Below are 12,686 nucleotides of genomic sequence, written 5' to 3'. Positions count from 1 at the left end.
AGCCTATTCCTAAGAGAGTTTAGGCAAGGAGTGAGAATGGCACAATTTTGGCAGCATTTCACTATTCAATTAATCTTCCAAATACATGAGTCAAACCCTCTTATTTATAGTGTTTAGAGGGCTAGAAATTCAAAAGAAAGTGGAGGGAAATTCAAATGAGAAGCATTTGAATTTGGAGCCAATTCCTAGTCACAAGGGAAGTGTGACTTGGTTTCTAGTTTTGGCACCTCCTAAATCTATACCTACACCTTCTTTTGTGTCACATGGAAGGTGTGACTTAGCTTTATACATTTGCACCTCTTATATTTATATCTACACCTACCTTTATGTTCTACAAAAAATACTCAAAAGTAATTACAAAAGAAAGACATCCAATGATGCTTAGTTTGCCCATATCTTCTATTTGTTGGGCTTGAGTTGAAGCTTGAACTTGTATTTAGGCTTGGGCTTGGGCTTTTTCTATCATGGGCTTGGGCCTCTTCCATCATCCCCTCCCTCTTGAAAAGGATTTGTCCTCAAATCCAATGCTTCTTTTTCATCATTATGTGGATGTATGTGGCTGGATGGTTTCCATCATTTTTGCTCCTATATTTGTTTGTTGTTTACTCTGATATTATGCTCTGAATTTCTGTATTTGTTTCTGTGCTAACCAAATATTAGAAGTTCTATGCTTTTCTTAAAACTGTATCTTGCAGGAACTGCTTCAGATTCAATCAGATACAACACAAGCATTAGGGATTTGTCTTCATCAAATAGGGGGAGATTGTTGAACCAAGTAGTGTTCAAGCTTTGAAGAATCCAAACCCTTTGAAGGATGTTGAAGGCTAGGCTGTGCTTGCTGTTGCTGAGTTATCCTAGATAGGATCTGGGGTAGATTGTGTATGTAATCCACTATTTGATTGAATCCAAAGCATATGCATTCTCAATCTTTTTAAAAGAAAAGTGTTTTTCAAACTAAGTGAAAAACAACCGATTGTTTTATACCTAGGTGTTTTTAGAAAAGGTTGAAAACTGTTTTTCAAAATGGTTGAGCTGTTAAAACTAAAACAACCGATTGTTTCGTGGAAACAACCGATTGTTTGTTTTGGTACCATAACAGAAAAACTGTTTTGTGCTTTGACTGAGCATTAAATGATTTTCTAACTGTTTACGCTCCAGTTTTTAATGCTTTGACCAATCTTTAAATGCAATTAATAGTTTGTTAAGATTTGATAACAAACAACATCTTTCATATATTCAGAAAAACAGATTTGAGTTTTAACAATGCAGATTTTGATATTGTGAGAAGTTGAGATTGCTTAAAGATTGATATTGATCAAAGTGTGTGAGATAGGATTTCTGCTTGTATTGATTTTAGATTTGTTTCTGTAACAAGTGTAATCCTTGTATCTGTTAAACAATAATCTTTGTGTGGTTGCTGAGATGTGTTGTGTGTTCTTGAAGGGATCAAGATCAGCATTCTTAGTGTTGGTGTGTTGCCAAAGAGAAGTGTGTGTCTTGAGGGGATCAATGTCACTTTCTTGGTTGTGTTGTAAGTGATCTAGGTTTGATTACTTAGTGGAATTCCTCAGTGGTTTCTGAGAAGAATGGATGTAGCTCTGGGTTTAGAGTGAACCAGTATAAACATCTGTGTGCATTCTCTCTATCCTTAATCTCTTGAAATTCAATTTCAATATTTGTGAACTGGTATAAACAACCGATTGTTTCTGTGAACCAACCGATTGTTTTTCTGGTGCTGTTGTTTTTGCTTTGTGTTTTGGCAAACTGAATTCCTTATCATTTGTTTCTCGAAGTAATTTCATTCTTGGCTTAAAAGTTTTTGAAAACCCTCTTTAAACAATTCACCCTCTCCTCTAGTTTAAAGCCATATATTCTAACACCAACTACCAACGCTTCATACTCAGCTTGGTTATTCCTAGCCTTAAAAGCGAATCTAAGAGCCTGCCCAATCAATAGTCCATTGGGTCTCTCCAGAATGATACCAGCACTGCTACCTTGCTAGTTAGAGGATCCATCCAGAGAGAGAACCCACTGAAAATCTCCATCGTCTACCTTGATGGCTTCTGAGGAGAGTTCTACCACGAAGTCAACATACATCTGGCTCTTGATAGGCCCCCTGGGTTCATACAACACGTTGAACTCAGATAACTCGACTGCCTAGTGTACCATCCAACCTGCTATGTCAGGCTTCTGGAGGGCCTTACAAATTGGAAAGTCGGTCATGACAATCATAGTGAAACTTTGGAAATAGTGGTGGAATCGTCGAGCTGTGAATACTATTGCCAAGGCTGCCTTCTCGATGACCTGGTACTGTATCTCGGGCCCCAATAACATCTTGCTCAAGAAGTATATGGGCTTCCGAACCTGATCCTGCTCTTGCAAAATGACTGAGTTGATCGCTCGATCTGTAACTGCAAAATAGAGACAAAGGGGACTACCTGGCAACGACTTACAAAGGACAAGCGGGCTAGCCACGTACTCCTTCAGCTTGAGGAATGCCTCTTCACATTCTCTAGTCCACGTGAAGCGGTTGTTCTTCTTCAAAGACTGGAAGTAAGGGTACCCCTTATCTTCTCCTGCTGATAAGAACTGGGATAGGGTGACCATCTGTCCAGTCAACTGTTGCACTTCCTTCACAGTGGAAGGGCTCCTCATTCCTATGATTTCTACGCACTTGGCTAACTGGGTTTCTTTCTCTTTGATTCTTCATTGGTTTCTTCTATACCTTCAGTATTTGCAAAAATCTTTTATAAACAATTCACCCCCCTCTTGTTTAAGGCTTACAATTCTAACAATTGGTATCAAAGTTAGGTTCTTGAAAGTCATTCAAGTTTTGATCCAAAAATGTTTTTCATGGCTGATAAACTACCCTTTGGGGATGATGCATTTATTAATAGACCACCTTTGTTCTGTGGTGTAAATTACCAGTTCTGGAAGAAGGTAAGGATGAAGATCTTTGTAGAATCTATTGATAAAGGAATTTGGGATGCAATTAAAAATGGTCATTTTGTTCCTATGCTTGAAAATGATAAAGTGATTTATGAAAAACCTTAGTCCCAATGGACTGAGCATGAAAGCAAAAAGGCTCAATATGATTGTATTGCAAAGAATATTATTACATCTGCCTTAAGTTTTGATGAGTTTTTCAGGGTGTCACAATGTGAATCAATAAAGGAAATGTGGGATACTCTAGAAGTCACTCATGAAGGAACAAATAACGTGAAAAAAGCAAGGAAGCATGTTTTCATTCAAGAGTATGAGATGTTTAGGATGCAGAAAGAGGAGACAATTGCTGAAGTACAAAATAGGTTTACCCATATTGTCAACTACCTCATGAGTCTTAGGAAGATGTTTGAAAAAGAGGAACTCAATATCAAAATCCTCAAGTTCCTAGACAGATCTTGACAACCCAAGGTCACAACAATCTTTGAGTTTAAGGATTTAACATCCATGACCCCAGCTTCACTGTTTGGAAAGCTTAGAGAACATGACTTATAGATGAACAGGCTGAATGTTCAAGAAAGTAAGGATAAGCATGCGAGGAACATTGCCCTGAAGGTTGCTAGACACAAATGTTAGAATGGATGGCTTTAAACTAGAGGGGGGGGGGTGAATGGTTCAAAGAAGGATTTCGAAAACTTTTAAGTCAAGAATGAAATTATCTCAAGAAACAATTGATAAGGAATCTAGTTTGCCAAAACAATAAGCAAAAACAACAGCACCAGAAAAACAATCGGTGGTTTCGCAAAAACAATCGGTTGTATATACCAGTTTACAAAATCAAAACTGAATTTAAAGAGTTAAGGATAGAGAGAATGCACACAAATGTTTATACTGGTTCACTCTAAACCCAGAGCTACATCCAGTCTTCTCAGAAACCACTGAGGAATTCCACTAAGCAATCAAACCTAGATCACTTACAACACAACCAAGAAAGTGACCTTGATCCCCTCAAGACACACACTTCTCTTGGCCAACACACCAACACTAAGAATGTTGATCTTAATCCCCTCAAGAACACACAACACTTCTCAGCAACCACACAAAGATTCTTGTTTAACAGATACAAGGATTACACTTGTTACAGAAACAAATCTGAAATCAATACAAGTAGAAATCCTATCTCACACAATTTGATCAATCTCAATCTCTAAGCAATCTCAACTTCTCAAAATCTCAAAATCTGCATTTTTTTTTTAAACTCAAATCTGTTTTTCTGAATATATGAAAGATGTTGTTTGCTATCTTAACAAACTATTAATTGCATTTAAAGATTGGTCAAAACATTAAAAACTGGAGCGTAAACAATTAGAAAATCATTTAATGCTCAGTCAAAGCACAAAACAGTTTTTCTGTTATGGTACCAAAACAAACAATCGGTTGTTTCCTCGAATCAATCGATTGTTTTGGTTTGAACAGCTCAACCATTTGAAAAACAATTTTTAATCTTTTCTAAAAACACCTAAGTATAAAACAATCGGTTGTTTTTCACTTAGTTTGAAAAACACTTTTCTTTTAAAAAGATTGAGAATGTCTATGCTTTGGATTCAATCAAAGAGTGGATTACATACAGAATTTACCCCAGATCCTATCTAGGACAACTCAGCAACAACAAGCACAACCTAGCCTTCAACATCCTTCAAAGGGTTTGGATTCTTCAAAGCTTGAACACTACTTAGTTCAACAATCTCCCCCTATTTGATGAAGACAAATCTCTGATGCTTGTGTTGTATCTGATTGAATCTGAAGCAGTTCCTGCAAGATACAATTTTAAGCAAAGCATAGAACTTCTGCTATTTGGTTAGCACAGAAACAAGTACAGAAATTCAGAGCATAATATCAGAGTAAACAACAAACAAATATAGGAGCAAAATCCTATGAGGTTTCACTCATACAAACTGTTTTGCAAAAAAAAAAAAAAACTGAAATCAAACACAACATATATCTCCCTCTATTTGTCTTCACAAATAGACAAAAAGAAGAGATAACACAAGATAATTGTTTTGAATACATCAGAATTAAACAGCAAAAGCAGCAAAAAGAAAAACTGATACATCCACCAAAAAAACAATTGGTTGTTTCGATACATCAACCAGTTGTTTTTCTTCATTCATCATCATCAGCATATTGAAGATCAATGATTTGATTTTGTACAACCTCGATCTATTCATATAGAGTCATGAAGTGTGCATCCATGCTGTCAAACCTGTTATCAATCCTCTGGAAATTGCTGACACAGAGATCATGGAGATTCCTTTGATTCTCCTCAAAGCTATCAAGCCTATTCATCATGAGTCTCTAAAAAAGGAGACATGGTTTGCATCCTTTCTTCTTGATTCCCAGCACCAGCACTAGGTCCAGCATCTTGATGTGCTTCAGGTAGATCTTCATGTTGAAAATCCATATCAGCAGGTTCATCTTGTTCATGATCAACAACAACACTAGATGAGGCACCAAAGTCACCATCTTTGCTAATCCATTTGGCACCTACTTTGGTAAAACCCATTTTGTTGAGTGATCCATTGTTCAACTCTTGAGTTGAATTGACCAACTCAGATGTTTTATTCTCTAGGTTCACTTCAAAATAGAGCAGAAATTTAGAAATCAAAACAGCATATGGATAATGATAGTCACTTAACCTCATTGCCTTTTGCATGTGCTCTTTGATGATGTGGATCCAATTAATTTTGATCTTCTTCATTATGCAGAAGATGTACATCAGATCCTCCTCAGTAAGAACAGAATGATTGCTCCCCCTTGGTGTTAGAATCCAAGTCACAATGAGGGCTAGCAACCTTTCATCAAGCTTTAGGCCTCCAACCGAGCAAGTCCTAACTTGAGCATGTTGGTTCTTCAAGCAACTTTTGTAGTATTGGATTTTGTTGAAATCCTCAACTACTCCAAGGTTTCCCTTGTTAATCCTGAGGCCTGAGTACTTTAGACCAGCAACAACAACCCATACCTCATGGGTTATCTCCATATCTACACCTTTTACATGAGAAACTAGGTTGTTTCCTTCAAACTTGAGATTTGTGTAGAACACCCTTATTAAATCTGGGTAGATGTTTCCCTTCATCTCCAGGAACTTTCTGAGAGATTGATCTTTGAGCAGCCTCCTTACATTGTCCAGCTTTTGGCTTTTCAGCCAATCAAAGCACACAACCTTGGGGTTGTTTATCACTTTGGTGCTTGTTTCAAACCTATATCTCTCAATTAGATCATTGTCTCCAGAAAACCATCCTTCTAGCCTTCCTCCAGACCTTACAGCTCTGGTTTTGACTCTCTTTGAGGTGGGAGGAGTTGAGTCCATGATGGCAGAGAAGAAAACAGAGAAAAACTCACTCACAGATTTTGCAAGAGATGTTGCAATTGGTTGTTCTTGTGGAAGAGATCAGTTGCAATAGATTTTATAGCAGTAATAGAATTAAAAAGCATTCAATGTCATGAGTGGGTACCAGATTTTCAGAGAGAGAGGACTTGACCTTGCCCTGCATAGAAAACGTCAGAAAAAGCTGAAAATCACATGGTCTTCACACGTTATCTTTGACTAGTCATTAAGGCTCTTGAATTTCCAAGATTTTGGAATATATTCCTTTATGACTGTTGTAACTTCTCTCTGTACGTGATCAGCTTTCAACATAGGTTCATTGACCAAGAATTCTCTCTTTAAATTGATCTGCAACGGATAGAAATTCAAAATAGAAATTAAATTGATTTCTTTACAATGCTGTCAGACTCAAAACAATCGGTTGTTTCAAAGAAACAATCATTGTTTTTCTGCAGCAGTTAAAACTGATTTTTAATTTTAACCATGAGCAGAAAGAGTTCAAAGCATATGAAGTTAAGCATTTTAAAGAAGATATTTAAACATGAAAAAGAACTTTAAAACAGAAATTAAGAACAAAGAAAGGAAGGTCTTATCCTTTATGTTGTTCTTTCAATGAGCCATGTGCTTAGTGATCAAGAAACCTCTTTTAACTGTTGAGGGCCTTTGGACAGATGCAGAACATTGATTCAACTTCAATGTTGGTCTTTTTCTTCCAAAAACTTGATCAGATGACTCAGTCCTTCACACTTCTTTAGAATTCCTGCACAAGCACGAGTTCAAGCAACAAGATTTGGTCCCTTCACAAATGTGGGTCCAATTGATTTCTTTTTTTTCATTTGGAACCTCACATCCTTTAGGAATCCATTTCATGTAGCCTCTAGGAACAGAGAACTTTCTTATTTTGCAGAATCTAACCGAATGGCCCTTCTTCATGCAATAAAAGCATGTAACAACCGGTTGTTTCGATTTAACAATCGGTTGTTTTACTGGCTTTCTTAAAAAAAAATTGAAAACTTATCTTGTTGGTTTTGTGGATTGAAACCTAGACAAGCCTTTCCAAAAACACAGCTTTGAGATGCCAAGACATTCTCAAAGTTAGATTTCCCTTTTGAAATCTTGTCCACAGTGTCAACAAGATAATGAACATTTTTCTCAAGATTTTCACAATTTTCGCAAATGAGAGTGTCACACTTGCAAGAAGAATATTTGAAATGATTTTCTAGATTTTTGAAATCGTCTTTTGATTTTTCAATCTCATCTTCAAGTGATTTCACTCTCTTTTCCAGCCAGCTGTTAAGTTCTTTCAATCGGTTGCTTGAAAGAACCAATCGATTAGCTTCATCATGAGTTTCTTGAAAAGCTTCAAGCAATTCACTATAATTTTGTCCATTTAAAGAAGCACATGAACTTACCTCACTTGAGCTACATGATTCATCATCTTCTTCAGCAATCAAGAAGATGTTTGCTTTCTTATCTTCACTTGATGATGATACCTCATTTTCATCCCAAGCTATGTAGGCTCTCTGTGTCTTGCCTTTCTTTTCCTTGTTGCTAGGCTTTTTCTCCTTGCTCTTTTTTGGACAATCTACCTTTATATGACCTTGCTCACCATAGCCAAAACAAGTATAGTTATTGGAATTAAAATCATTTGATTTCTTGTTTCCATACCTATCTTTGTTGTTGTCCCTGTTGAGGTTCCTCTTTAAGAATTTGCTGAACTTTCTTGACAGCAGGCTAAGGTTTTCCTCATCACTATCATCACTGGATTCTTGTTTTCCTTTGTGCTTGGAAGCTTTTAAGGCTATGCTCCTTACGTGCTTGTCTTCGCTTTCTTGAACATTGAGTCGATTCATCTCTAACTCATGTTCCCTAAGCTTACCAAACAAAGAAGCCATACTCAAGGATGTTATATCTTTAGATTCGGAAATAGCAGTTACCTTGGGTTGCCATGCTCTATCAAGACATTTCAAGATCTTGATGTTTAGCTCTTCCTTTTCAAAGGACTTGTTAAGGCTCATGAGATGATTGATGATGTGCGTGAATCTTTTCTGCACCTCAGCAATTGTTTCACCTTTGAGCATTCTGAAGATCTCATACTCTTGGATTAGAGTATGCTTCCTAGCTCTCTTTACCTCATTTGTACCTTCATGAGTTACTTCCAAGGTGTCCCACATTTCTTTTGATGATTTGCATTGAGAGACCCTGAAAAACTCATAAGAATTTAAAGCAGAGGTTATTATATTTTTGGCAATGCAATCGAATTTGGCCTTCTTGCTTACTGAATCAGTCCATTGAGACCAAGGCTTTTCAATGAAAGATCCATCTTTTTCAAACTTTGGGACAAAAGGACCATTTCCAATTGCATCCCAAATTCCTTTGTCAAGTGATTCCATAAAGATTTTCATTCTTACTTTCCAAAATTGGTAGTTCAAACCACAAAACAGAGGTGGTCTGTTGATTGAAGCACCTTCCCGAAAAGGTAGTCTATTAGCCATTTAAAAAAAACAGTTTTAGGATCAACTTGAATAACTTTCAAGAACCAAACTCTTGATGCCAATTGTTAGAATGGATGGCTTTAAACTAGAGGGGGGGGGGGGTGAATGGTTTAAAGAGGGATTTCGAAAACTTTTAAGTCAAGAATGAAATTATCTCAAGAAACAATTGATAAGGAATCCAGTTTGCCAAAACAATAAGCAAAAACAACAGCACCAGAAAAACAATCGGTTGTTTCGCAGAAATAATCGGTTGTTTATACCAGTTTACAAAATCAAAACTGAATTTAAAGAGTTAAGGATAGAGAGAATGCACAAAAATGTTTATACTGGTTCACTCTAAACCCAGAGCTACATCCAGTCTTCTCAGAAACCACTGAGGAATTCCACTAAGCAATCAAACCTAGATCACTTACAACACAACCAAGAAAGTGACCTTGATCCCCTCAAGACACACACTTCTCTTGGCTAACACACCAACACTAAGAATGCTGATCTTGATCCCCTCAAGAACACACAACACTTCTCAGCAACCACACAAAGATTCTTGTTTAACAGATACAAGGATTACACTTGTTACAGAAACAAATCTGAAATCAATACAAGCAGAAATCCTATCTCTCACACTTTGATCAATATCAATCTCTAAGCAATCTCAACTTCTCAAAATCTCAAAATCTGCATTGTTTTTTGTTTTAAAACTCAAATCTGTTTTTCTGAATATATGAAATATGTTGTTTGTTATCAAATCTTAACAAACTATTAATTGCATTTAAAGATTGATCAAAGCATTAAAAACTGGAGCGTAAACAGTTAGAAAATCATTTAATGCTCAATCAAAGTACAAAACAGTTTTTCTGTTTTGGTACCAAAACAAACAATCGGTTGTTTCCTCGAATCAATCGGTTGTTTTGGTTTTAACAGCTCAACCATTTGAAAAACAGTTTTCAATCTTTTCTAAAAACACCTAAGTATAATAAAACAATCGGTTGTTTCGACAAAATAGTCGGTTGTTTTTCACATAGTTTGAAAAACACTTTTCTTTTAGAAAGATTGAGAATTCCTATGCTTTGGATTCAATCAAAGAGTGGATTACATACACAATCTACCCCAGATCCTATCTAGGACAACTCAGCAACAACAAGCACAACCTAGCCTTCAACATCCTTCAAAGGGTTTGGATTCTTCAAAGCTTGAACACTACTTGGTTCAACAATAAAAATAGTCAAGACTCAAGTGATGACAGTGAAGGAGAAACACTAAGCTTGCTGACCAGGAAATTAAGCAAATTCCTGAAGAAAAACAACAACAAGAATAAATCTTTCAAAAGGTATAATAGCAACAAACTCAATGATTTTAACTCTAACAAATATACCTACTTTGGTTGTGTAAACAGTGACATATTAAAGTTGATTGCCCCAACAATGAGAATGAAGAAAGAAGAGCAAGAAAGAAAGGAAAAGCTAAGAAAGCCTACACTGCTTGGTAAGATAAGGAAGGTTCTTCCTCTTGCTCCTCTTCAGGAGATGAAGAAGCAAATCTTTGCTATATTTTTGTTGTTACCTACGAATCTCTTCCATAGGAAAATCCATTTTTTTTTGTAGTGAATCCATATAAAGACTTACAAGCATCCACCTAAGTTGAAACCTTCAAGGATGTTAAATTTTAGATATCATGCAGTTCCATTATTTTCTTATTAGTAGTTGAATGAAACCAAATCGACAGAGTTAAGTTACAATTTGGTTTTTCAAAAGATCCCTGCCATGTTTAACAACTAGGGCAAGTTCAAAAAAATTAACATGCAGGACGACTAGATGGAAATTAACAAACAAAGGGTTTGAAGTGGGTCAACATGTGGGATAACCACTACAAATTATCATTGTTTGGTTTTCTACATTGACCTTTGTTCCACACTCAAGACTATATAGAATGGTACAGGGTCAATTCCATATATTTTTAGCAATGTTGCAACTACTACAAGATCCACTTACACAACAAAATCCACCACCTGAGAGTTGCAAGCAATTATAATTAGTCATGTGAGGAACCTTACCGACATTCCTTTATGTTGAACCAAGTGGTGTTCAAGCTTTGAAGAATCCAAATTCTTTGAAGGATGTTGAAGCCTCTGCTGTGCTTGATGTTGCTATGCTGATTTAGCTTAGTTCTGGGGTAGTTTGGATGTTGTAATCCACCCTTTGATTAAATCTAAAGCATAGGCATTCTCAATCTTTGTGAAAGTAAAATGTTTTCAAACTAAGTTAAAACAACCGATTGTTTTGTCGAAACAACCGATTGTTTATACTTAGGTGTTTTGAGAAAAAAGATTGAAAACTGTTTTTAAAATGGTTGAACTGTTAAGAACCAAAACAACCGATTGATTCGAGGAAACAACCGATTGTTTGTTTTGGGACCATAACAGAAAAACTGTTTTATCTTTGACTGAGCTTTAAATGTTTTAACTGCTTACGCTCCAGTCATTAAATGCTTTGACTAATCTTTTAATGCAATTTAAGAGTTTGTTAAGATTTGATAACAAACTACATCTTTGTATAAATTCGGAAAAACAGATTTGAGAATTAATCTTTGACAAGTTTTTGCTAAGAGTTTTTGAGTTTTTCAAAGAGCTGAGATTGCTAAGAGTTTGTGATTGATCAAAGTGTATGTAATAGGATTCTGCTTGTATTGATTTCAGATTATCTTCTGTAACAAGTGTAATCCTTGTACTCTGTTAAACAAGTTTCGTTTCTGTGTTTGCTGAGATTGGCTGTGTGTTCTTGAGGGGATCAAGATCAACAATCTTAGTGTTGGTGTGTTGGCCAAGGAGAGTGTGTTTCTTGAGGTGTTCAAGGTCATTCTCTTGGTTGTTGTGTAAGTGATCAAAGTGTGATTGCTTAGTGGATTTCCTCAGGGTTTATGAGAAAATTGGATGTAGCTCTGGGTTTGGAGTGAACCAGTATAAACAATTGTGTACAATCTCTCTATCTCTAACTCTTTAAATTCAGTTTTATTTTGTTGTTTGCTGGTATAAACAACCGATTGTTTATGCGAAACAACCGATTGTTTTTCTGGTACTGCAGCATTTGCTTGCTATTTTGGCGAACTGAATTTCTGAATCAATTGTTTCTTGAGATAATTTCATTCTTGTTTTAAAAGTTTACGAAAATCCTCTTTAAACAATTCACCCCCCCTCTAGTTTAAAGCCATCTATTCTAACAATTGGCATCAAGAGCTTGGTTCTTGAAAGTTATTAAAGTTGATCCTAAAAACCTTGTTTAAATGGCTGATAGACTACCTTTTGGGGAAGGTGCTTCAATTAACATACCACCTCTGTTTTGTGGTTTGAACTACCAATTTTGGAAAGTAAGAACGAAAATGTTTATGGAATCTCTTGACAAAGGAATTTGGGATGCAATTGAAAATGGTCCTTTTGTCCCAAAGTTTGAAAAGGATGGATCTATCATTGAGAAACCATGGTCTCAATGGACTGATGCAGAAAGCAAAAAGGCCAAATTCGATTGCATTGCCAAAAGTATTATAACCTCTGCTTTAAATTTTGATGAGTTTTTCAGGGTCTCGCAATGCAAATCATCAAAAGAAATGTGGGACACTTTGGAAGTCACTCATGAAGGAACAAATGAGGTGAAAAGAGCTAGAAAGCATGCTCTTATCCAAGAGTATGAGATGTTTAGAATGCTTAAAGGAGAAACAATTTCTGAGGTGCAGAAAAGATTCACGCACATCATCAATCACCTTATGAGCCTTGACAAGACCTTTGATAAAGAAGAGCTGAACATCAAGATCTTGAAATATCTTGATAGAGCATGGCAACCAAAGGTAACTGCTATTTCCGAATCTAAAGATCT

The sequence above is a fragment of the Phaseolus vulgaris genome, chromosome 11, assembly GCF_051622355.1.
Source record: "Phaseolus vulgaris cultivar YP4 chromosome 11, ASM5162235v1, whole genome shotgun sequence".
NCBI classification, from domain to species: Eukaryota; Viridiplantae; Streptophyta; class Magnoliopsida; order Fabales; family Fabaceae; genus Phaseolus; species Phaseolus vulgaris.
Note: the sequence above shows the minus strand (reverse complement) of the source record.